The following is a 27479-nucleotide window of genomic DNA, read 5'->3' on the forward strand; positions in this document are numbered from 1 at the left end:
GAACCCGCATCCATCTTCTTCGGTGCAGTACTGACTGTTCTTTCTCATAAGTGGTTCTTCAGGTTAACAGGGGCTCCTGTTCTCCCTGGACTCTTCAGTGCATCTTGACTTGGGTGGTCATTACAACCCCGGCGGGCGGTGTTAAAGCGGCGGTAAGACCGCCAACAGGCCGGCGGTAAGAAATTTGCAATTACGACCATGGTGGAAACCGCCAACAAAGACAGCCGCTTTAACACTCGACTGCCACGGCGGTACAAACAAACAGCGCGGCGGTCACCGCCAACAGACAGGCAGAAGACAAAGTTCTGCCCATACTATTATGACAGGCCAATCCGCCACCTTTTCCGGGGCGGATTCACCGCAGATAAAAACACGGAGGAAACAGGAATATATACCAAGTATAGTAGTCCAGATAGTGCTCTAAGAAAGTCCGTGAAACACTGGGACCACACGGTATGGGCGAGGCCCACACAAGATCCCCGACCATGACGGAGAGAACACTGCAGGGGCATCATAGAGCAACTAAACAAGTACCTCAGGGGGAGGGAAAGGCGGGGCACCTCAGCCGCTTGAGTGCACGACGCCAAATCCACGAGGGGGCCACATGCCCACTGCCATATCCTGGGGAGTGCAAAGCCACAGTCTCTCAAATCTCTACAGTGGGTGGCTTGCCCACTGCCATATCCTGGGGAGTGCAAAGCCACAGTCTCACAAGTGGATAACAGTCTCCACTGGTTCTGGAGGGGGCATCGTGTCCAGAGTGCTTCATCCTGCTAAGGATTGGGGTAGTGGATGCTTTTCTCCACTGGTTCTGGAGGGGGCAAGGTGCCCAGAGTGCTTTATCCTGCCAAGAATTGGGGTAGTGGATGTTTATCTCCACTGGTTCTGGAGGGGGCAAGGTGCCCAGAGTGCTTCATCCTGCCAAGGATTGGGGTAGTGGATGCTTTTCTCCACTGGTTCTGGAAGGGGCATGGTGCCCAGGGTGCTTCATCCTGCTAAGGACTGAGGTAGTGGATGCTTTTCTCCACTGGTTCTGGAGGGGGCATGGTGCCCAGAGTGCATCATTCACCCCTTGCCGCTCATGGGCCAGCGGTGCTTGAGACGGCGGTGCCCTGTTCAGCGGTGCTTGAGATGGCGGTGCCCTGATCAGCGGTGCTTGAGTTGCCGGTGCCCTGTTCAGCGGTGCTTGAGGTGCCGGTGCCCTGTTCAGAGGTGCTTGAGACGGCGGTGCCCTGTTTAGCGGTGCTTGAGACAGCAGTGCCCTGTTCAGCGGCGCTAGAGACGGCGGTGCCCTGTTCAGCGGCGCTTGAGATGGTGGTGCCCTGTTCAGCGGCGCTTGAGTTGGCGGTGCCCTGTTCAGCGGTGCTTGAGACAGCGGTGCCCTTTTCAGCGGTGCTTGAGTTGGCGGTGCCCTGTTCAGCGGTGCTTGAGACAGCGGTGCCCTGTTCAGTCGTGCTTGAGATGGCGGTGCTTGAGTTGGCGGTGCCCTGTTCAGCGGTGCTTGAGATGGTGGTCTCCATTGCAGGGTCTGTAGGAAAGTACAATCTTGCCTGCCATGTTACCCCCATATTTCACTGTATATATGTTGTTTTAGTGTATGTGTCACTGGGACCCTGCCAGCCAGGGCCCCAGTGCTCATAAGTGTGCCCTGTATGTGTTCCCTGTGTGATGACTAACTGTCTCATTGAGGCTCTGCTAATCAGAACCTCAGTGGTTATGCTCTCTCTGCTTTCTAAATTGTCACTAACACGCTAGTGACCAATTTCACCAATTCACATTGGCATACTGGAACACCCTTATAATTCCCTAGTATATGGTACTGAGGTACCCAGGGTATTGGGTTCCAGGAGATCCCTATGGGCTGCAGCATTTCTTTTGCCACCCATAGGGAGCTCTGACAATTCTTACACAGGCCTGCCACTGCAGCCTGAGTGAAATAACGTCCACGTTATTTCACAGCCATTTACCACTGCACTTAAGTAACTTATAAGTCACCTATATGTCTAACCTTTACCTGGTGATGGTTGGGTGCTAATTTACTTAGTGTGTGGGCACCCTCGCACTAGCCAAGGTGCCCCCACATCATTCAGGGCAAATTCCACGGACTTTGTGAGTGCGGGGACACAATTTCACGCGTGCACTATACACAGGTCACTACCTATGTATAGCGTCACAATGGTAACTCCGAACAGGGCCATGTAACATGTCTAAGATCATGGAATTGTCACCCCAATGCGACAATTCCATGATCCCCCAAGTCTCTAGCACAGACCCGGGAACTGCCAAACTGTCTTTCCCGGGGTTTCACTGCAGCTGCTGCTGCTGCCAACCACTCAGACAGGTTTCTGCCCTCCTGGGGTCCAGCCAGGCCTGGCCCAGGAAGGCAAAACAAAGGACTTCCTGAGAGAGAGGGTGTTACACTATCTCCCTTTGGAAAAAGGTGTCAGGGCTGGGGAGGAGTAGCCTCCCCCAGCCTCTGGAAATGCTTTGATGGGCACAGATGGTGCCCATCTCTGCATAAGCCAGTCTACACCGGTTCAGGGATCCCCCAGCCCTGCTCTGGTGCGAAACTGGACAAAGGAAAGGGGAGTGACCACTCCCCTGACCTGCACCTCCCAGGGGAGGTGCCCAGAGCTCCTCCAGTGTGCGCCAGACCTCTGCCATCTTGGAAACAGAGGTGTTGCTGGCACACTGGACTGCTCTGAGTGGCCAGTGCCATCAGGTGACGTCAGAGACTCCTTCTGATAGGCTCTTACCTTTCTTACTAGCCTATCCTACTTCCTAGGTAGCCAAACCACCTTTTCTGGCTACTTAGGGTCTCTGCTTTGGGGAATTCTTCAGATACCGGATGCAAGTGCTCATCAGAGTTCCTCTGCATCTCCCTCTTCACCTTCTGCCAAAGGATCGACCGCTGACTGCTCAGGACGCCTGCAAAACCGCAACAAAGTAGCAAAGACGACTACTGCAACCTTGTATCGCTTCATCCTGCTGGCTTTCTCGCCTGTTTCCTGGTGGTGCATGCTCTGGGTGTAGCCTGCCTCCTTCTTGCACCAGGAGCTCTGAAGAAATCTCCAGTGGGTCGACGGAATCTTCCCCCTGCAACTGCAGGCAACAAAAGACTGCATCACCGGTCCTCTGGGTCCCCTCTCAGCACGACGAGTGTGGTCCCTGGAACTCAGCAACTCTGTCCAAGTGACTCCCACAGTCCAGTGACTCTTCAGTCCAAGTTTGGTGAAGGTAAGTGTAAAGAAATGGCTCCCTGTTGCAGTTACCCCCCACTTTTTGCCTGATACCGCGACTCTCTGAAACCTAAGTCCCGACGCCTGGAAAAGACCCTGCACCCGCAGCCCCCAGGACCTGAAGGACCGGACTTTCACTGCAGAAGTGACCCCCAGGAGTCCCTCTCCCTTGCCCAAGTGGAGGTTTCCCCGAGGAAGCCCCCCCTTGCCTGCCTGCAGCGCTGAAGAGATCCCTTGATCTCTCATTGACTAACATTGCGAACCTGACGCTTGTTCTAACACTGCACCCGGCCGCCCCCGCGCCGCTGAGGGTGAAATTTCTGTGTGGGCTTGTGTCCCCCCCGGTGCCCTACAAAACCCCCCTGGTCTGCCCTCCGAAGACGCGGGTACATACCTGCAAGCAGACCGGAACCGGGGCACCCCCTTCTCTCCATTCTAGCCTATGCGTTTTGGGCACCACGTTGAACTCTGCACCTGACCGGCCCTGAGCTGCTGGTGTGGTAACTTTGGGGTTGCTCTGAACCCCCAACGGTGGGCTACCTTGGACCAAGAACTGAACCCTGTAAGTGTCTTACTTACCTGGTAAAACTAACAAAAACTTACCTCCCCCAGGAACTGTGAAAATTGCACTGTGTCCACTTTTAAAGTAGCTATTTGTGAATAACTTGAAAAGTATACATGCAATTGAAAGGATTCAAAGTTCCTAATGTACTTACCTGCAATACCTTTCAAACAAGATATTACATGTTAAATTTGAACCTGTGGTTCTTAAAATAAACTAAGAAAAGATATTTTTCTATAACAAAACCTATTGGCTGGATTTGTCTCTGAGTGTGTGTACCTCATTTATTGTCTATGTGTATGTACAACAAATGCTTAACACTACTCCTTGGATAAGCCTACTGCTCGACCACACTACCACAAAATAGAGCATTAGTATTATCTATTTTTACCACTATTTTACCTCTAAGGGGAACCCTTGGACTCTGTGCATGCTATTCCTTACTTTGAAATAGCACATACAGAGCCAACTTCCTACATTGGTGGATCAGCGGTGGGGTACAAGACTTTGCATTTGCTGGACTACTCAGCCAATACCTGATCACACGACAAATTCCAAAATTGTCATTAGAAATTGATTTTTGCAATTTGAAAAGTTTTCTAAATTCTTTAAAGACCTGCTAGGGACTTGTGTTAGATCCTGTTTAGCATTTCTTTTAGAGTTTAAAAGTTTGTAAAAGTTTGAAATTAGATTCTAGAACCAGTTTTAGATTCTTAAAAAGTATTCCAACTTTTAAAAGCAAAATGTCTAGCACAGATGTGACTGTGGTGGAACTCGACACCACACCTTACCTCCATCTACAGATGAGAGAGCTAAGGTCACTCTGTAAACTAAAGAAAATAGCAATGGGCTCCAGACCTTCCAAACTACAGCTCCAGGAGCTGTTGGCAGAGTTTGAAAGAGCCAACCCCTCTGAGGATGGCAACTCAGAGGATGATGATAGTGACTTGGAGGGTGATTCCCCCCTACCAGTCCTATCTAGGGAAGACAGGGCCTCTCAAGCCCTGACTCCACAAATCATAGTCAGAGATGCTGGTTCCCTCACAGAAGGGACCAACCTCTCTGAAATCACTGAGGATAACTCCAGTGAAGAGGACATCCAGTTAGCCAGGATGGCCAAAAGATTGGCTTTGGAAAGACAGATCCTAGCCATAGAAAGGGAAAGACAAGAGATGGGCCTAGGACCCATCAATGGTGGCAGCAACATAAATAGGGTCAGAGATTCTCCTGACATGTTGAAAATCCCTAAAGGGATTGTAACTAAATATGAAGATGGTGATGACATCACCAAATGGTTCACAGCTTTTGAGAGGGCTTGTGTAACCAGAAAAGTGAACAAATCTCACTGGGGTGCTCTCCTTTGGGAAATGTTCACTGGAAAGTGTAGGGATAGACTCCTCACACTCTCTGGAAAAGATGCAGAATCTTATGACCTCATGAAGGGTACCCTGATTGAGGGCTTTGGATTCTCCACTGAGGAGTATAGGATTAGATTCAGGGGGGCTCAAAAATCCTCGAGCCAGACCTGGGTTGATTTTGTAGACTACTCAGTGAAAACACTGGATGGTTGGGTAACTGGAAATGAAGTGCATGACTATGTTGGGCTTTATAATTTGTTTATGAAAGAACACATTTTAAGTAACTGCTTCAATGAAAAGTTGCATCAGTATCTGGTAGACCTAGGTCCAATTTCTCCCCAAGAATTGGGAAAGAAGGCAGACCACTGGGTCAAGACTAGGGTAACCAAAACTTCCACTGGGGGTGACCAAAAGAAAGGGGTTACAAAACCTCCTCAGGAGAAAGTGGGTGACACTAGAAACAAAGAAAAAGAGTCCTCTGTAGGCCCCCAAAAACCAGACCAGGTGGGTGGGCCCCAAGACACAACCCAAACCAAAGGTGGGTACCAGGGTAAGAACTGGGATGCCACTAAGGCATGGTGCCATAACTGTAAACAGACAGGGCACCACACCAAGGACACTTCTTGTCCCAAAAACAAACCCCCTAGCAAAATCCCAGGGGTGACCAGTGTAGCCATTGGGGATGACTCCTCAGATGAGGAGGTCTTCATAGCCTTCAACTGGAAAAAGGGCCCAACAGGTGAGTTGGAGATTCCAGAGGGAAGTAGACACTTCCACCACCTACTGGTGAATGGAATCCCAGCCACTGCCCTGAGAGACACTTGTGCCAGTCACACTATTGTGCATGACAGGCTGGTGTTCTCAAACCAGTACATCCCAGGTGAGATGACCAGAGTAAGAGTTAGCCCAGACAGGGTCACGGATAGGCCTGTGGCTTTTGTGCCCATAGAAGTGGGTGGGACTTTTAGCTGGAGAAGGGTGGTAGTCAGTACAGACCTCCCCCTTGATTGTCTCCTTGGAAATGACTACCCAGAGGTTAGTCAGAGCCCAAGAGAGGAACTGGTCCAGTGCCAGTCCTCTCCCAAGGATTCTGGAGTTCCTGCCTCTGCAGTAAATGCAAGTAGGCCCCAGAAGAAAAAGAAAAGGAAACAGAGTAGGAAAGGTGGACAACCTTTAGCCAAGGTTCCAGCAAGCCAAGGAGATTCTGCTCCAGTAGGGGAGAACTCCAAAAGTGGCTCTGATAAAGTCCAACCTGACCCACAAGAAGTCCTGGCTAGTCAGGCAACTGTTAAGTCTGAGTGGGTGGCCCCTCAGCTAACAGAAGAAAGAGTGGAAGAAGGGTGTTTACTACAAGATGTGGTAACCCCCCACTCTAATACAGCAGACAGGCACCCTGAACCCAAAGAAGCCTGTAACTTAGCCCCTTCCCTTGTAGGTGAAGAGCTAAAGGTGTGGTTCTGGGCACTGACAGCTGTCAGTGGCCTCTGCTGGGTGTTAGCCTTTATGGCTGCACTATCCTTGGCATGGTGGTCTGACCCCATGCCAAATAGCAAGTTAGGCCCCCTGACCCTGTTGGTCATGGTGGGGTTACTCCAGCTCTGGGTAACCTCTTTGGGTAAGCTAGGGGTGACCCTGGCTAAGATAAGATTAGCAGAGGTGGATACCTCTAACCCCAAAATAGAGAGAATGGGTGAAGACATAAAAAGCACAGACAAGAGGCAATTCAGACTAGGTCCTATTACTGTGGAAGTGGGTCAGTTCACCACAGGGACTGACCTGAACAGGAGGATGTAAGGCAGAGTAGGCCCTGCAACAAACCAGCCTATTTCCTCTACTCTTCCTCGCCTGACAGACTAGGAAGACTCTTCCAGCTTTGGCTGAGTCTCCTGGCCTGTAGGCTGGGGGGGGGCTTGTGTAAAGAAATGGCTCCCTATTGCAGTTACCCCCCACTTTTTGCCTGATACTGATGCTGACTTGACTGAGAAGTGTGCTGGGACCCTGCTAACCAGGCCCCAGCACCAGTGTTGTTTCACCTAAAATGTACCATTGTTTCCACAATTGGCACAACCCTGGCACCTAGGTAAGTCCCTTGTAACTGGTACCCCTGGTACCAAGGGCCCTGATGCCAGGGAAGGTCTCTAAGGGCTGCAGCATGTCTTTTGCCACCCTAGGGACCCCTCACTCAGCACAGACACACTGCTTGCCAGCTTGTGTGTGCTGGTGGGGAGAAAATGACTAAGTCGACATGGCACTCCCCTCAGGGTGCCATGCCAACCTCCCACTGCCTGTGGCATAGGTAAGTCACCCCTCTAGTAGGCCTTACAGCCCTAAGGCAGGGTGCACTATACCACAGGTGAGGGCATATGTGCATGAGCACTATGCCCCTACAGTGTCTAAGCAAAACCTTAGACATTGTAAGTGCAGGGTAGCCATAAGAGTATATGGGCTGGGAGTCTGTCAAAAACGAACTCCACAGCTCCATAATGGCTACACTGAATACTGGGAAGTTTAGTATCAAACTTCTCAGAATAATAAACCCACACTGATGCCAGTGTTGGATTTATTAAAAAATGCACACAGAGAGCATCTTAGAGATGCCCCCTGTATTTTACCCAATTGTTCAGTGTAGGATGACTGGTTCCAGCAGCCTGCCACAACCGAGACATGTTGCTGGCCCCATGGGGAGAGTGCCTTTGTCACTCTGAGGCCAGTAACAAAGCCTGCACTGGGTGGAGATGCTAACACCTCCCCTAGGCAGGAGCTGTAACACCTGGCGGTGAGCCTCAAAGGCTCACCCCTTTGTTCCAGCACCGCAGGACACTCCAGGGAGTGGAGTTGCCCGCCCCCTCCGGCCACGGCCCCCACTTTTGGCGGCAAGGCCGGAGAAAATAATGAGAAAAACAAGGAGGAGTCACTGGCCAGTCAGGACAGCCCCTAAGGTGTCCTGAGCTGAGGTGACTCTAACTTTTAGAAATCCTCCATCTTGTAGAAGGAGGATTCCCCCAATAGGGATAGGAATGTGACCCCCTCCCCTTGGGAGGAGGCACAAAGAGGGTGTACCCACCCTCAGGGCTAGTAGCCATTGGCTACTAACCCCCCAGACCTAAACACGCCCTTACATTTAGTATTTAAGGGCTCCCCTGAACCTAAGAATTTAGATTCCTGCAACAACAAGAAGAAGGACTGCCTAGCTGAAAACCCCTGCAGAGGAAGACCAGAAGACAACAACTGCCTTGGCTCCAGAAACTCACCGGCCTGTCTCCTGCCTTCCAAAGAACTCTGCTCCAGCGACGCCTTCCAAAGGGACCAGCGACCTCTGAATCCTCTGAGGACTGCCCTGCTTCGACGACGACAAGAAACTCCCGAGGACAGCGGACCTGCTCCAAAAAGACTGCAACTTTATCCAAAGGAGCAGCTTTAAAGAACCCTGCAATCTCCCCGCAAGAAGCGTGAGACTTGCAACACTGCACCCGGCGACCCCGACTCGGCTGGTGGAGAACCAACACCTCAGGGAGGACCCCCGGACTACTCTACGATTGTGAGTACCAAAACCTGTCCCCCCTGAGCCCCCACAGCGCCGCCTGCAGAGGGAATCCCGAGGCTTCCCCTGACCGCGACTCTCTGAAACCTAAGTCCCGACGCCTGGAAAAGACCCTGCACCCGCAGCCCCCAGGACCTGAAGGACCGGACTTTCACTGCAGAAGTGACCCCCAGGAGTCCCTCTCCCTTGCCCAAGTGGAGGTTTCCCCGAGGAAGCCCCCCCTTGCCTGCCTGCAGCGCTGAAGAGATCCCTTGATCTCTCATTGACTTCCATTGCGAACCCGACGCTTGTTCTAACACTGCACCCGGCCGCCCCCGCGCCGCTGAGGGTGAAATTTCTGTGTGGGCTTGTGTCCCCCCCGGTGCCCTACAAAACCCCCCTGGTCTGCCCTCCGAAGACGCGGGTACTTACCTGCTGGCAGACTGGAACCGGGGCACCCCCTTCTCTCCATTGAAGCCTATGCGTTTTGGGCACCACTTTGAACTCTGCACCTGACCGGCCCTGAGCTGCTGGTGTGGTAACTTTGGGGTTGCTCTGAACCCCCAACGGTGGGCTACCTTGGACCAAGAACTGAACCCTGTAAGTGTTGTACTTACCTGGTAAAACTAACAAAAACTTACCTCCCCCAGGAACTGTGAAAATTGCAGTGTCCACTTTTAAAATAGCTATTTGTGAATAACTTGAAAAGTATACATGCAATTGAAATGATTCAAAGTTCCTAATGTACTTACCTGCAATACCTTTCAAACAAGATATTACATGTTAAATTTGAACCTGTGGTTCTTAAAATAAACTAAGAAAATATATTTTGCTATACAAAACCTATTGGCTGGATTTGTCTCTGAGTGTGTGTACCTCATTTATTGTCTATGTGTATGTACAACAAATGCTTAACACTACTCCTTGGATAAGCCTACTGCTCGACCACACTACCACAAAATAGAGCATTAGTATTATCTCTTTTTACCACTATTTTACCTCTAAGGGGAACCCTTGGACTCTGTGCATGCTATTCCTTACTTTGAAATAGCACATACAGAGCCAACTTCCTACAGTAAGTCCTTGCCTCCCCATGCTAGACTGCATTGCTAGGTACCGCGTGATTTGCAGCTGCTCCGGCTCCTGTGCACTCCTCCAGGATTTCCTTCGTGCACAGCCAAGCCTGGGTCCCCGACACTGTAACCTGCAGTGCACAACCTTCTGAGTTGTCCTCCGGCGTCCTGGGACTCCCTTTTCTGACTTCGGGTGGACTCCGGTTCACTCCTCTTCTAAGTGCCTGTTCCGGTACTTCTGCGGGTGCTGCCTGCTTCTGTGAGGGCTCCCTGACTTGCTGGGCGCCCCCTCTGTCTCCTCATCCAAGTGGCGACATCCTGGTCCCTCCTGGGCCACAGCAGCATCCAAAAACCCTAACCGCTACCCTTGCAGCTAGCAAGGCTTGTTTGCGGTCTTTCTGCGTGGGAACACCTCTGCAAGCTTCTTCACGATGTGGGACATCCATCCTCCAAAGGGGAAGTTCCTAGTCCTCTTCGTTCTTGCAGAACCCAAAGCTTCTTCCATCCCGTGACAGCTTCCTTGCACCCTCAGTTGGCATTTTCTGGGCATCTGCCCACTCTCGACACTGTTGTAACTCTTGGACTTGGTCCCCTTGTCTTACAGGTATGCAGGTCCGGAAATCCACTGTTGTTGCATTGCTGGTGTTGGTCTTCCTTGCAGAATCCCCCTATCACGACTTCTGTGCTCTCTGGGGGTTGTAGGTGCACTTTACACCTACCTTACAGGGTCTTGGGGTGGGCTATTTTTCTAACCCTCACTGTTTTCTTACAGTCCCAACGACCCTCTACAAGCTCACATAGGTTTGGGGTCCATTTGTGGTTCGCATTCCACTTTTGGAGTATATGGTTTGTGTTGCCCCTATACCTATGTGCTCCTATTGCAATCTATTGTAACTTTACACTGCTTGCATTACTTCTTTTTGCTATTACTGCATATTTTTGGTATTGTGTAGATATATCTTGTGTATATTTGGCATCCTCATACTGAGGGCACTCACTGAGATACTTTTGGCATATTGTCATAAAAATAAAGTACCTTTATTTTTAGTATATCTGTGTATGGTATTTTCTTATGATATTGTGCATATGACACCAGTGGTATAGTAGGAGCTTTGCATGTCTCCTAGTTCAGCCTAAGCTGCTCTGCTATAGCTACCTTCTATCAGCCTAAGCTGCTAGAAACACCTCTTCTACACTTATAAGGGATAACTGGACCTGGTACAGAATTTAAGTACCCCTTGGTACCCACTACAAGCCAGGCCAGCCTTCTACAGGGTCTCAGCTGCTGGTGGTCCTTCATGGCCCAGCAAGGCTTGTGCTGGCGGTCCTTCATGGCCCAGCAGGGCTAGTGCTGGCGGTGGCCTCCTGGGCAGGTGGGCTGGTGCTGGCCTCCTGGGCAGGTGGGCTGGTGCTGGCCTCCTGGGCAGGTGGGCTGGTGCTGGCCTCCTAGGCAGTTGGGCTGGTGCTGGCGGGCCCCTCCTGGGAAGCTGGGCTGGTGCTGGCGGGCCCCTCCTGGGAAGCTGGGCTGGTGCTGGCGGTCCTGTCATGGGCAGCTGGGCTTGTGATGGAGGTGGGCTCCTGGGCATCGGGGATGATGGCGGTCTTCTCCGCCGTGCTGCTCTTCCCAGACTTGCCGGGGTTCTTGTGGCCCTTCCCCACCTTGGAAGGTGCCACAGCTGACTCCACACTCCGCTGGGCACTGGGCAACTTCTGATGCTTCACAGGTGGGGGACTGTCTGTGCTGTGGCTCCGTGCCACACTGGCTGCCCTGGCGGCCAGTGCACTCCAGATTCCGGTGACTACAGGCACCACAGGTCCCGGAGATGTTGTGGCTGAGGTGCTAGTTCGGGACCTAGGAGACGGACGGGGTGGGGGAGGTGTGGGAAAGAGGTCAAGGCCGGACAGGAAAAGTTTTTTGGACACACTGGGATGGGTAGCTGTAGGGGGTTTGGGAGTGGAGGAAGAGGGGGTGGTTGTAGGAGGTGTACGTTTGGTGACTTTGGGTGAAGGTGGATGCGCTGGAGGCTGTCGTGAGGTGGATGGCTGTTGGGTGAGTGTGTGCCTGCGTTTGTGTATCTTGGGAGGGAGCGTCACAGACACACTGGGAGATGACACAGGGGACGTGTGAATGGTAGTGGGGGTGGTGACTGCACGTGAGCGGGGTGTGGTGGTGGGTGTGCTGGAGAGGGACGTAGTGGCTGTAGAGGTAGTGCATGCATGTGTGAGTGTAGACGAGACTGGGAGGGAGGAGGGAGACGAGGAGGAGGGGGACACAGTGGAGGCAGTGGATGTTGGTGTGTTTGCATGTGTGTGATGCTTGCGTGAGTGCCTGTGGGATGTGTGGTGCTTATGTTTGCCAGAGCTTCCCTTGTGTGTTGACGTGTGTGCATGCTGGTCTGTACGTGTGCTTGGGATAGGCTGAGGTACAGCGGATTGGGTCTGGGTGGAGGAAGTTGGAGGGGGGAGGCTAAACACAGGGACAATGGCTGCCATCAGTGCTGAGGCCAGAGTCTGAAAAGCTCGCTGAAGGGCCGCCTGACCAGAATGAATGCCCTCCAGGAATGTATTTGTTTGTTGCAACTGCCTTTCTACACCCTGGATGGCATTCAAAATGCTAGACTGCCCAACAGTGAGTGACCTGAGGAGGTCAAAGGCCTCCTCACTGAGGGCAGCAGGGGTGACTGGGGCAGGGCCTGAGGTGCCTGGGGCGAAGGTGATGCCCACCCTCCTGGGTGAGCGGGCACAGGGAAAAGGCTGAGGGGCTGCTGGGAGGGCGGTGCTGGAAGGGGGGGTGGCGGCTGTACTTGTAGATGCGGGGGCACAGATGTTGCCGCCACCACAAGGGAGCTCCCATCAGAGGACGAGTCTGTGTCACTGGTGTCAGCTCCTCTCCCCGCCGTGGAGCTCCCCTCGCCCTCCGTCCCACTGGTGAACTCTGAGTCCGTAGTCTCGCCCTCCAGGGCCATGTGGGATGCAGCTCCCTCGTGCTCCGGTGCCACTGCTCTTCCGCCTGATGATGCTAATGCACACAAGAACAGGGAGACCACAAAAAGGGGGACGACGACAGAAGAAAGACATGTTGAGTGCATGCATTACTGCTACCATTGGCGGACACGACAGACACAGAAGCCCCCTGCACTACGCCGCGCTCTTGGGCTCCACTGTTCAATTCCTGGGAAATGGCCTACAAGGCTATGGACGACATCTGCACACAGAGATGACACAGGGCATGACTAGGTGTACTTGGCACTCTACAGAGGTAGGGTGGGGTGCCACATGGCCTGCCTTATGGAGGGGCCTTGCCTACGGAATTCGCCCTGACCTAGGGAAACCCACAGCCCACCTCCCCCACCCAGACACCTCCACTGCGTGCAAAGTCAGCAGAGTGAGAGTGTACTCACCCCCTTGTGGCTGCTGTGATGCCCTCAAGCACCCATCCAACTCTGTGTAGGCCACCGCCAGGATCCTTACCATCAGGGGGTCATGGTGCGACAGGCACCCCTCCCACGTTGGGAGGCCATCCCCAGCTGAGCCTCCGCCGTCTTCTTGCTCCAGCGGTGAATGTCCTCCCATCTTTTCCGGCAGTGGGTGCTCCGTCTGTGGTAGACCCCCAGGGTCCAGACGTCCTTAGTGATGGCACGCCAAATATCTTTTTTTCTGGTGGGCGCTGGCCTACATGAAATGTACAGGGAAAAAAAAGAAGTTATTACCAACTGCACCGTCAAAGTGATTGGCCCCCATCCCTACCCTTGCCATGTGGCACATGCATTCACCAACTTTCATGCACACAGCACTCTCCCCACTTCCTTCTTACATCCAGCCTTCTCCACACAGGCATAGCCCATTCAACATGCTCCCTGTGTACTTACCTGTTTGTCTGGAGTACCGTAGAGTGGCGTGTACTGGGGAGGATCCCATCCACGAGCTTCTCCAACTCCTCCGATGTGAAGTCAGGGGCCCTTTCCCCAGACACTCGAGCCATTGTCTCTTCCAGACCAAGGTCAAAGCAGCACTTGCAGTGTAGGTCCTCTACTGTCGAAGATCAGGTATCGAGTGATTGAACAGATAGAAAATGGCGGTCACGTCCGCGGCGGTGCGTACCGTCACCGCCGGCGTACATCATCATTGGCTCCTGGGACCCACAGGGTCCAATGTTAACCAACGCAGCATTGCGCCGCGGTCTTCGACCGCCTACCGTGACGGTGTACAACGCCAGCGCAGTTACCTCACATCCCATTGTCCCACTTTAGAGGTCAGGCAGCTGCCATTTCAGGGGCCCACATGGCCTCATTTTCAACTGCGTCACACATACCTAGGCCTAGACTCTACACACATACAGGCCACCTTTTGTGTATGAATGGTGTTCTGTGTAATCTGAGGGTACGTACCTCTGAGTTGTTTGACTCTGTACTCGCTGTTGTCCTTCATAGGCACCGTCCGCTGGGACATGTGAGGAGATGGCGCCATCCTCCGGTGTACCGGCCGTTGGTGGACCTGTCGACAATGGAGGAGCGACATGTGATTATCACATACAGGCTTGACCGTGCCACAATCCAGGAACTGTGTACCCAATTGGAGCCAGACCTGATGTCAGCAATCTGCCATCCCACAGGAATCCCCCCTCAAGTGCAGGTGCTGTCAGTGCTCCATTTCCTTGCAAGTGGGTCTTTTCAAACAACAGTGGCCATAGCATCAGGAATGTCCCAGCCTATGTTTTCCAACGTATTGTCCAGAGTGATGTCTGCCCTTCTGAAACACATGCAGAGCTACATCGTTTTCCCTCAGGTGGAGGATTTGCCTACAGTGAAAGGTGATTTCTATGCCCTGGGACACATCCCCAACATCATAGGTCCCATTGATGGGACCCATGTGGCTTTGCCCCCCCCCAACAGGAGTGAACAGGTGTACAGAAACGGAAGAGTTATCATTCGATGAATGTACAGATGGTATGTTTGGCAGACCAGTACATCTCCCATGTGAATGCCATGTTCCCTGGCTCAGTGCATGACGCCTACATCCTGCGGAATAGCAGCATCCCTTATGTGATGGGGCAACTCCAGAGGCACCGTGTGTGGCTATTAGGTGAGCACCTGGAAGCAAGTCAGTGGGAATGGTTGTCTGGGTCTGGGGATATCCCTCCAGGTTAGTGCGTGTCTAACAGTTGTCCCTCACCATTTGCAGGTGACTCAGGTTACCCCAACCTGTCATGTCTACTGACCCCAGTGAGGAATCCCAGGACAAGGGCAGAGGAACGCTACAATGAGGCCCATGGGCGAACTAGGAGGGTATCGAGCGGACCTTCGGCCTTCTGAAGGCCAGGTTCCGGTGCCTCCATATGACAGGTGGATCCCTATTCTACTCACCAAAGAAGGTGTGCCAGATCATCGTTGCCTGCTGTATGCTTCTCAACTTGGCTTTGCGACAACAGGTGCCTTTTCTGCAGGAGGATGGTCCAGATGGCGGTGTTGTGGCAGCTGTGGAGCCTGTGGACAGTGAAGACGAGGAAGCAGAGGAAGAAGACATGAACAACAGGGACTCAGTGATCCAGCAATATTTCCAGTGAGACACAGGTAAGAGTACAGACCTGCCTACTACATGTACGTTAACACTACTACCTCTCTACTGTCTGTCGTTTTCACCCAGTGTATGGTCACTAATTTGTCACTTTCCCTTACGATTTCACAGATGTGCTTAGATTCCTCATGGACTAGAGCTGTGTGACATAGGTTTGTTGACATTACAATTGTAAGAGCGTTTTGTCACTGTAATTGCTAATACACTATTTTGAAATCACAGACAGACTCCAGATTGTTTTGTGCTTTAAGTGTGTTTATTTAAGTGCTCAATATTGGAGGGGGTAGTGAAATGGTGAGGGGTGATGGCGGAGGAATGTCCATGGCAGAGTCCAGTCTATTAGTCTCACAGGTGCATTGCCCATATGGGCATAGGAAGTGGAGCTGGGGCAGTTTGAGGATGGACAGGGTGACAAAGTGGGACAGTAGGATGACAATCAGGGTGGTCTCATTTCTTGGCGGGGGTCTTGGCATCGTTCTCTGTCTTTGTCCTGGATCTCAGGGACCGTTTGCGGGGTGGTTCACCCTCTGCAGGGGGTGGGGTGCTGGTGTGGTGGTCCTGTGGTGGGGCGTCCTGTCCACTAGTGCCGGCGGAGGTGGTAGGCAGTTCATCGTCCATGCTAGTGTCAGGGACGCCTTGTAGTGCCACAGTGTCCCTCCTGGTGTTGAGTACTTCCTTCAGCACCCCTACGATGGTGCCCAGGGTGGAGCTGATGGTTCTGAGTTCCTCCCTGAAGCCCATATACTGTTCCTCCTGCAGGGGCTGGGTCTCCTGAAAATTGGCCAGTACCGTTGCCATTGTCTCCTGGGAGTGGTGGTAGGCTCCCATGATGGAGGGGAGGGCCTCGTAGAGAGTGGGTTCCCTTGGCCTGTCCGCCCCGTCGCACAGCAGCCCTCCTAGTTCCCCTGTGTTCCTGACCCTCCGTCCCCTGGACCGTGTGCCCACTTCCACTGCCTCCTGGTCCCTGTTGTTGTTGGGGTGGTGGGTTATCCTGGGTTCCCTGTAGTGGTGGACACACAGCTGATTGACGTGTCCTGGGGACGGAGGTATGGGCCCGCTGGGTGGGTGCTGTGCTGGTGTTTCCAGAGCGGGGAAGGTCTGTGGTGGCCTGTGACTGGGTGAGGGGAACCGACTGTCCCGAGGTCCCCGATGGGCCGGGCTGGTCATCTAGATCCAGTTGGACAGAGCTGCTGTCATCACTGTGTGCCTCTTCTGTTGGTGGTGTGGACATGTTTGGACCCTCCTGTCCGGTGACATTGGGTAGGTGTCCTGAAGGGGTATAAAAGGATGTTTATTATATCTGTGTGTGTCATGGTGTGCAATGGGTGGGTGACTGTGTACCCCAGTGCTTGCATTTCTGTGTGGGACCTTGTGTGATGATGGTTTAGGGGTTGTATGGGTATGTGCAGTGGGCATGCTTTAGTGATGGGTGTCCATCCTTTGTTGTTGCATGCAGGGCTTGGTGTTGGGATGGGTGGTTTGTGATGTTGGGACATATGTGAGGATTTGGGGTGCAGGGGGTGAGGGTGGGGGTATGTGCTGGCATGCAGGTAGGGTGGGGGATGTAATAATTAAGATTTGTCTTACCAGAGTCCATTCCTCCACCTACTCCTGCGAGGCCCTTAGGATGCAGAATCGCCAAGACCTGCTCCTGCCATGTTGTTAGTTGTGGGGAGGAGGTGGGGGTCCACCGCCAGTCCGCTGAACCGCCTGGTGGTGTCTTGAGACCACGGAACACACATTCCTCCGTAGGTCGTTCGACCTCTTCTTGATGTCCTCCCGAGTTCTTGGGTGCTGTCCCACTGCGTTGACCCTGTCCACTATTCTTCGCCATAGCTCCATCTTCCTTGCTATTGAGGTGTGCTGCACCTGTGATCCGAATAGCTGTGGCTCTACCCGGACGATTTCCTCCACCATGACCCTGAGCTCCTCCTCCGAGAACCTGGGGTGTCTTTGCCGTGCCATGGGGTGGTGTAGGTGATGTGTGGGGTGTGGTGATAAGTGTGCTGATATGTAGTGGTGTTTTGTGTGAGGTGCGTGGAAGTTCTGTGGGTGATGGTGTTGTGTGCCTGTGGATGATGTTGTTCTTGCTGGTGCTGTCTCTCTCTGGCCTTCTTTCTGAATTTTTTGTCGTAGGGGTTTGTGGGTGATGTGGGTGTGTGTTTTATATTATAATGGGTGTGTGGGAGTGGTGTGTGTATGTGTATCATGTGTGTATTTGGAATTGTCCAATGTGGCTGTGTTTTGTAAGAGTGTGTGTATTTTGAGCGCGGCGGTGTGTACTGCCAATGGAATACCACGGTTGAAAGACTGCCGCGTGGATTCGTGTGTCGTGATAGTGTGGGCGTATTTCTGTTCACGTGACGGTGGAGGTTTTGTTTTTGCCAGTTTATCACTGACCTTTGGTGTGGCGGACTTGTGTGGGTGTCTGAATTTTGGCAGATTCCGAAATGTGGGTCATAATAGCTGTGGCGGAATTCCGCGGCGGTCTTCTGCACGGCGGTAAGCGGCTTTTACTGCCAATGTCGTAATGAGGGCCTTGGTCTCCTTCTTCCACAGGTCTTCAGGTCCAGGAATCCATTGTAGGTGTCCTGCAGTCTCTTCTGGTTCTTGCATTATCTTCTATCACAACTTCTTGTGTGTTCTAGGAAACTTACTGTGACTTACTCCTGTTTTCCTGGGCTCTGGGGTGGGTTCTATTACTTACCTTTGATGTTTTCTTACACTCCTAGTGCCCCTCTACACACTACACTTGCCTAGGTGGGAAACCGACTTTCTCATTCCGCTATTTTAGTATATGGTTTGTGTTCCCCCTAGGCCCATTGCAACCTATTGTGATTTTCACAATTTGCACTGTTTTCTAACTATTTGTACAGCTATTTCTGCATTCTACTGTATATATTGTGTATATTACTTACCTCATGAGGGAGTATAGTCTCTAAGGTATTTTTGGCCTTGTGTCACTACAAATAAAGTACCTTTATTTTTGTAACACTGAATATTTTCTTTAATGCGTGTAAGTACTGTGTGACTACAGTGGTATTGCATGAGCTTTGCATGTCTCCTAGATAAGCCTTGGCTGCTCAGCTACCGCTACCCCTAGACAGCCTGGCCTCTAGACACTGACTACATTTCACTAATAAGGGATAACTGGACCTGGTATAGGGGGAAGTACCTTTGGTACCCACTACAAACCAGGCCAGCCTCCTACAGCGAGATAGTGTGGGACAGTTGAGCTCAGCAATCAATCAACAGACCAAATAAAATGAATGTCCAGTCCAGAGCTTATCTTTTTGAAAAACTAAAGTACTTTTAATCACACAGCAATACTAACTACTAAATACTAACTACTAAAAAATCTATTGTGAGCAGAGTAATATCCCTCCTCGTGTTTCTGCTCTGGTTACTACATTCCCCTTCTCTCTACGCTCTCTCCCACCTGGGTGATCCTGGTCCTTATAGTTCTCCATTAATCCACGACAAGAGGATGAATTAGGCACAGGAGCATTGGTGAATCATGCAGCAAGGCAGCTGTCGCCCATCGTAGGTAATCACATGAATCATGTTAAAGCCCAATAGGTGCTGGTGTGGCTCTCAAAAGGAATCATGGAGAGATTGAGAGACCCACTACAGTCCTTCCTGGCTTTGCTTTCACTGGCAATCCACTTCCTCTGGGTGCTTCTCAGGGCAGGAACATGCACGGCATCTCCCCCAGGACAGTCTCCTTCTACAGGGCTGGACACACTCCTTCCCGCTCAGCAAAAAAGCAGGCTTTTTGGCCAGAGGCAGACCCTTAGCTTCTTCCAGCTAAAAGTCAGTCCGGACTTCAGGAGATGTTCCATCACCCCTTGGAGACCGGCTGTCAGGAAGACATCATGCTTGGTCACACAGTCCTCTGAGTACTCTGTAGGATGCTCCCTTCCTTGGTTTTGAAGAACTTGGGAGTTGAAGGTTTGGATCCCACTTTTATACATTTAAAAAAAAAGGGGCTGTGGATTCACTGTCTAAAATTTCAACAGCAGTTTACTGTGGTTCTTTCTCTATTTGTTTTATCTGCTCTTCAGACACAGTCTTTGTGTAAAGTGATGCTTCTCACAACAGGTACCACTGGAGCTGTCTCCAAGATGAAGTATACAAAAGCTGTATCATGGGAACAAGTGGGAGATTTCAGCACCTTGCTGTCATATTCGGCTAATGCTAAACCTGGGGCACCCAGTATGGACCCACAGGCTTCAGTATTGAGATTCACACAGTGCCCTACTGCCACACATGTACTACATGCACACACATGCAACATATTCATGAAATGTCAGAAATAAGGTCCGGTTAAATACCAAAATAAAAACTTCACAATATATGGACTAGTAGGTCACACTGTCACTGACAGATGAAAAGTGCGGGTCAACTATAATATCACAAAACATGACAAGCTGCCACCACCGATTTATGTACTGAGCCTAGGACAAGGCCAGTAGTGCTTTGTCCACTATGAGGGCAGATACGACCCTTCAGGTCATAGAACATGGCCTGGACCTCATATTGTTAAGGATAGGGCCCCATGCAAGATTACTATGATGTCAGAGTCAAAATAAAATCACAATGCCAGATACACCAGCAGTCGGACACTCAAGGCAAACATATCTGCTAGATCACCATGCAGGGGATATTCCCACAGAAACAACCGATTTGGTCTCTTTGTGCACACATACAATTTGTTTTTTGGCCTGTTCACGGCATGATTTGATGCAAACCTCACATCAATATCTCATTGCAGTATGAAAATATAAGGAAAAATGCATAATATTTTGTTGCATTTCTCAAATGGACAAACATAAATTCAGGAACACTAATTAAGTATGTTTAGCGTAATAGTTTAGTAACTATAACTCCTGCCCCCTCCATCCACAGGGTTGTCTTCAATGATGTCATTTCGGATGTTACAGTCATGTTTTCAATGATGTCATCGGATGTAATATAATGAGTGATGTAATATGGGAGGTAATTAGCAGTGCACGGCAAGGGCGCAACTTATAGTTACTTTGGGGAACGAAATACAGTTACTTAAGATAACTATAACTGGTGAATTTCAGTGGTTTTGTTTGTTTAAAATGGTATGTCTTAACTGACATTGCCAGCTAACTATAACGCCCCTTTAGTCCTTGACATTTTCAGTGAATTTCTAAGGCTTTTTTAATGAAAGTAAGATATTATTACCACCACTTTAACATTTGTTTTTTTCAGTGAGTTTCTAGGCTTTTTTTTTTTTTTACATAAAGTAATATTTTATTAAAATACGTAACACCAATCCAACACCGTGCCTGGCCTTCAGCCTTGGGGATGGTCGCCAATACCTTGTGGGCAGCCAGCCCCACCCAGCACACGGCAGCTGCATGGGTTTGACCACAGGCCGGGCCTGTGCCCAACCCCAGCTGTGCCCAAACCCTCCCTTTGTGCCCAAGCTATGGGCAGAGGGGCTAGGGCGCAGGGCCTACGCATCATTTTAAGTACTGTGAAAAGTGGGTCTATTGGCTTTATGAAGGAGGCAGGATATCAACATTATATAAAGCACAAGTATTGTCTTAGTTAAAAAAAGACTAATAATTAGAATGAAATGTATATTTCAATATTTAACGCAGTGCAATATTTAATAAAAGTGATTGTCATAAAAAATGTAATAAAGATTAATTTAAAAAAAGCATCAGCATGTATTTGAGCACTCTTTCAACATTTTTGAAGCTGCAAAGTGCAGCAATAAACCACAGCAAAAGGGGACTCTACACTCCAGCTGAAGTGCACAAAGCTCCAGCTAGATGTGCTTGAAAAAATATGATAAGCTCTCCTGTGGTCATGGATTTAGTGCCCCAAGAGACTTACTGTTGATTTTTAATGTCGTTGGAGAGCAGCTCTGCTCCCTGCAGCCCCCCCAAAATAAAATGCTTGGTGGTGCCCCCTTTTCTTTCTAGGAACACCATCAAGCTCCAAAAACAAAGATTAAAGAACCTTCAGAGGCCATTATTAGGTTATCCTGGTAAGGACCAGTGAATATTAAACAAGTGGGTCCTGCCACTCATTTATGATTTATTTCTTATTTGTTTAATATATTTTTTGGGTGTCCTTGTGCCACACCATTTCTGATGCCTCCCCTCCACCCCACCAATGCCCTGCAGGAGCTGGCAACACTATTAATTTATTTATTTTAATGGGGTGCCCCTGTGGCCACCTGTGGCACCCCACATAATTTGTAATGTTGGGAGATGAAGGGAGAGTACCAGGGCCCCCACAACTTTGCCGGTTCCACAGTGTGCACCCACCTAGCAGATGTGCTGCCACCCAGCAGCAGCAGTATCCTTTTGCTCCCTCCGGGCTGGAGAAAATCTGTGATATTCCTTGCCCAAAACTTTTGTGCTCCCACCCAGCGGGAACAGCTTTCTGTTCCCACCGGGTGGGAGCACATAATATCTTCCTGCCAGCATTCTGGCGTTCAGGGAAACCTTGGTGTGAATTCCCAGGGACACCGAAACAAAGCAGACATAGAATGGCTCAGGGAGGGGTGCCGCGCACACCCCTCCCCCTTACATACTTATCAGCTCCAAGAGATGGGATCCTTGGGATCTCAAGCAGGCTCAAGTGCATGCCTCTTCCCCTTTAAATAAATTATCGGCCCCAAGGAATGGAGTTCCTGGGGCCTCAAGCAGGTTAGGGGAGGGTGACAGTGTGCCCTCCGTTGAATATATTCTTGGTCCCAATGAATTGGGTCCCCGAGGGCTCAAGCAGGGGGCTGCCTACCCACCTCTTGTATAAAATTGGTTGTGTCAGTTCACCCGGGCCCTCGTCCAGCCTAGAGGGGCATTTTTTAAAGCATTTTTATTTTTTTCCTGCAGATTCACAGATCCACCGCACTTTTGCGGTAAAATGTAAAAAAAACACACAAAAAAAAAAAGGATATTATGTTTGGCTGCTGGAGGAGGTCCCTCTGGGAGGTCCCCACCAGCGCTAGGGGACAGGGTATTCCTACCCCTACCCTGTACACCTTTTTTATACACTGTTTACAGGACAAGGGACTGAGTCCCGAGTCATAAGATGGTTGCTGCCACATCGTTGTTTATGTGGTGGCAGCCAATCAGATCTCATCTCAAGATCTGTGGGCTCCGCAGGTCTTATGTGGCGTGAAACATACACATTTTCTGAGCTTTAATATCTCAAGAACTACTAAGCGGATTAACAACAAATCACAAAAAGCATGATTTATGGACAAAGGGCTAGCTTTCGGCCAAATCTAGGTAAATACGTTTAGCAGTTTGGACTGTAGCTGCATCTAAATTTCCTATGGAAAAATGAATGGGGAAAATGTGTTTTGGGACATCCCCCTTTTTCTCTACACTGCTTGATGGAACATCCCTAATTTTTCCAAGAAGGAGCTGAGGATGAAACTTTTTCTGAAAAGTTTCATAAAGCTTCATAAAGATATGTCAAACAGCACCAAAGTTATAAGCAAACCAAAAACTGCTTTTTAAACGGATATACGATCCTAACTCTGTAATATATATATATATATATATATATATATATATATATATATATATATATATATATATATATATCACACACCAACTCGCCCAAAGTACATGCTCGGACAACAAACCGTGGGCGCATATATTTAATAAAACGAAGCCTCCTCACTATATATATATATATATATATATATATATATATATATATATATATATATATAGTAGGGTCACAGTAAAAGCATTTTTTTTGTGTTGCTAATAACTTTGCCCCATTTGACGAATCTTCACAAAACTTTCCAAAAAAGGTGCTACTGTTTGACTAGTTTGTGCATGGAAAGTGGGGACCAAGTAAAAAGGGGGGGCCCAAAATGCAAAATCCCCATGCCTTTTCCATAGATTCTTTAAGCAGGGCTACAGCAAAAAATGCTGAATCTAAAGAGCCGATTTAGTTGGTTTTGAGACTCGCTATCAACTTTGCCTTTTCTACTACTTTGTTCTCATTGACTTTTGGCATCAATATTACAGCTCATAGCCTTGAAAAAGTTCTCAACGACGAAACACGTGTCAGCTGCCTGCTCCTTGTGGAATAAACACCTCAACTTTCTTAACTAACTACGGTCTTGTGTATTAACTGGATGTACTACACGGTCTTACTTTCGCTTTTGAGACTGTTTCTGCTCTGGATCTTGCTAATTCACACCCAGTTGTGGGAGTTTCTCTCACGTCTTTTTACACTAATTTGTTATGATACTGTCTCTACCTGTACACATTGTCAACTTACGGGAAGTGCGATATTTGCTCTACCACCTCTACCTCCTTCTTTTAGTGTAGCTATTGGTCTGCGGAGTGTGTTTTTTGTGATTTGGTGCAAATCAGTTCAGTAGTTTTAGAGAAATCAAGGTTCAAAAAGATTTGTACATGTGAACGGTTGGGTTTGAGGGAGTCTCGCAAGAATTCCTTGTACCCAGTTTAAAAAAATGGAGTGCTCTGAATGTCTTAGGGAGCTTTTCCCATGGGCAGCTTTCTCCCACGGGAGTCAGACTCCGGGGGTATCCTTTTTTGTCATCAGTTATGTCATCAATAATGTCAATTGACATGTCTTCAGTGATGTCATAAGAAGTGCATGGCAGGGATGCAAGTTATAGTATGCTCCCCTAACTATAACTGGTGAATTTGTGTGTTTTTTTTAGTTAAAAATTTTAATGTTTTCATTGGCATATTCACCTAACTATAATGTTGCTTTAACCTTTTTGAGAGTGCTCTGATTGGCCCAAGGGGCTTTTTTCCCCTTGGGCCATCTCGCTTCTGTGGGAGTCAGACTCCCATGGGAGCGAATGCACTGATTGGCTGCATGCAACGTCAGAAAAATGTTGCAAGCACCCATTGCAGGACTCAAGGGTCTTAGTGCCCTGTTCTGAAGTAACAAAAATAACGTAAGAGGGCAGGGTATGGATACTCTGCCCCCTTAGGCCCCATGGAGGGACCCATAAGAACCCTCCCCCTGGGCCAAAATACAAAATAAATCAGCAAAAAATGTCACAATCCCGCGGGATAAAAAAATAAGTAAAACATTGTACTGGGGACGTATTTATTAGGTTTATTCCCCGGGAAGCCCACCCACAGGCTGCATTCATAAAGGGGAGGTGGTGCGTGGCACCCTCTCTAAGCCATTAAAGGCCCCGGGAAGCCCGCCCCTGGGGTTGTACTCATGAAAACATGGGAAGGGGTGCACAGCCTGCCTCCCTGAGCCACTACAGGTCTTGGGAAGCCCAACCACGGGCCGAAATTTGTATATAAGGGGAGGAGGGGCCACACAGTCCCCCTCCCCGAGCTTCCAGAGGCCCCGGGGAGCCCACCGTGAGGCTAAACTTAGTTTATATGGGGGGGGACCACACGGCTCCACTTTCTGAGCCATTAATGACCCTGGGGGCACCCCATCCCCGTGGATGGCTCACATGCTATGTCCTGGGGAGCCCACCCCCGGGACATAGCAGTTTCCCTGCCCACTCCTGTGTAGGCAGGGCAACCTGTGTTTGCTCTTGCTTGGCGGAAGCATTTTCAAAACTCTCGGCAAGCGGGAGCAAACACAAAGTCAGTTCCTGGCCGGCGGGAGCTTTGAAAATGCTCCAGCCGGCTTCGAGCAGACTTTTGATCTGTTTCCCGGCCCAAACTGATGCAGGCAGGGAAACAGATCAAAATATTGGTCCTGCCCAGAGGGAACATCATAAGTAGCTGCTCCCTCTGGGCGGGAGGAATGTCGGCTACCAATGCTTTCATGGAGCTGGTTGGGGCTGCGGGGGTCTTGGGGCTCCCCCTCTGGTCTGCAACAAGTGTATGGTGGGTACTCTGGATGGGAACCAGGGCACCCACCTTTTAGAAATGCAGGTCCAGGGGGAAGGGGTTCCTGGGACCGATAATGGCTAGGGATAGGGGGGTCAGTGCAGGCCCCCTCCACTTTAATTTTAGTAATGGATCTGCGTGATGGGGTCCCCAGGGCCTAACAAGGCTCAGGGAGGGGGGCATGTAGCCCCTTACCTGTTCATAAAGAAAGGGACCTGGGGGATGGGGTTCCCTGGGCCTATTATGGCTCAGGGCAGAGGGTCATGCGACCCCCGTCCCCTTTAATTAGAAAATGATGCCCTTGGGGTAATGGGGTCTGCAGGGCCTAATAAGGTTTGGGAGAGGGATGCAGCCCCCATATCCAATTTAGTTCAAATAAAAACAGCCCTTGGGTCCCTAGGGCATAGTAGGCTTAATTAGACTCAGGAGGGGGAACACGTGCCCCCCCTTCCTTAAAAAAACATAAGGCCCTGTAGCCAACTCCCCACCGCACACGGCTGAAGGCTGTGTACTGTAGGGAGGATGGCTTTAAGGAAATAAAATATTACTTTATGTTAAAAAACCCTAAAAATTCACTGAAAAAGACAAAGTAACAATATTGTTAGGTGTGATAAAAAGATCTAATTTTGTTTTTTTTTTAACTCAGAAATTCACTAAAAAAACAAAGGTTAAATTAATGTTATATTTAGGTGAATTTGTCAGTGATAACATTAATGTTCTGAACAAAAATAAAACAGAAATTTACCAGTTAACTATAACTTGTGCCGCAGCCATGTACTGGTTATGACCTCACATATTGCATCACTCATGACATGTTCTATGACATCATTTATGACATCACTGATTACATCTCAAATGACATCACTGAGGACATCCCTGATGATATCATCCAATGAGTATGGCAGTGTATTTTAAAGTATACATAGTGGCAGGTAACTACCATATAACTTTTCTACCTTATTTCGTACTGCCTGGGTCCAGCTAATGGGTGTGTTTACAAACTGCATGTGCTCCTAATGCATCAAAGGTGTGTAGAGGTATTGAACATGTTATAAATGTTTGTATTGAAGAGTAACCCTGTGTGCAGGTGACAGTTGACAACATGTCCATTATGTTTCACACACATTTTTAGGCTCTGCAGAAAACGTTTGGAATAGGGCAAATCCTCTACATACAGTATACTAAGTATTGTAAGCAGTCTTAGGTCATTAGACAGAATCATCTCAACATGATAATTTCTATGCAACATAGAAGACTGTGTATTAGGTATGAAGCTATGTACATGTGCTTGTTTTGCTTCAGAAGATCAGCTCTCTGTAACGTTTTTTACCGCAATATGAAGGCTGCAGGTAGTGTACTCTTCAGCACCCTCAGATGTTGCCTATTTTAAGCGAATAGAGTGTTTTTGCTAAGTCTTGAATAGAGTGTACACTGTTCTTAATAGATACTTTTTTGTACTCTGATGAGAATTTCACTGTCTGCAAACAGTGTGCTACAGGGTAAACTCTCTCCATTGAGTGAATACTGTTTACAGTACCCACTTCTCTAGTCATAACAACCTAATTTCTCAATGTAGGTTTGGTTGCTGTCAGGGGTTTGATACAGATAACAGCTGTGCATAGTTGGGCATTTGTTTTGGAACAGATGTTCACTATTTTTAGGAATTTAGCTTTATCTAAACAGTTATGTACAGATTGAACAACATATTGAATGAAGGTTTTCCATATCTGTGGTTGATTGGTAAGATGAACTACCCTACCCTTGAAGTGTATGGTAAAGAGTCAATGTGTCACATACCCTATGCTTACTACACCAAAGGAAGTTTTTTTCTGTGCTGGCATTAAGGATGCATCTTCTGAGATATTTTGTACTTACTTTCACAGCTCTAATGCTATACCCTTTTATACTGCCATGTATACAAAAGAAGCTTGGATGATATCATCAGTGATAGTCATAAGCAGTGCATGGCGGGGGCAAGTTAGCTAACTATAACTGGTGAAATTCTGTGATTTATTTTAGTTCAAAACGTTATCATTGTCACTGACACATTCACCTTACTATAACGTTACTTTAACCTTTGTTTTTTCAGTGAAAAGAAAAACAAATATATATAAGGAATGTAGAATGTTATGATGCTGTGACATCAGAGTAGAAAGGGAGAAGATGCTGAGAGGCTGGGAGGATGGCAAGAAGGTCAGCTGGATATGTCATATGAACTTATACTTAAAGATTCTTAGACTTAAACACTTCATATTACATAGGCGACGAGGAGAACTGTCTGTGCAGGGGACTGACTTTTGGA

The 27479-nt window shown here is 49.3% G+C and overlaps 1 protein-coding gene across 2 annotated transcripts in view; it reads right to left on the reverse strand.

Moving 5' to 3' along the window:
* LOC138286783 (apolipoprotein L3-like) overlaps window positions 1-27479 on the reverse strand; it is a 486723-nt gene that overhangs the window by 161601 nt on the left and 297643 nt on the right. The window lies entirely within an intron of this gene.

The sequence above is a fragment of the Pleurodeles waltl genome, chromosome 3_2 (genome assembly GCF_031143425.1).
Source record: "Pleurodeles waltl isolate 20211129_DDA chromosome 3_2, aPleWal1.hap1.20221129, whole genome shotgun sequence".
NCBI classification, from domain to species: domain Eukaryota; kingdom Metazoa; phylum Chordata; class Amphibia; order Caudata; family Salamandridae; genus Pleurodeles; species Pleurodeles waltl.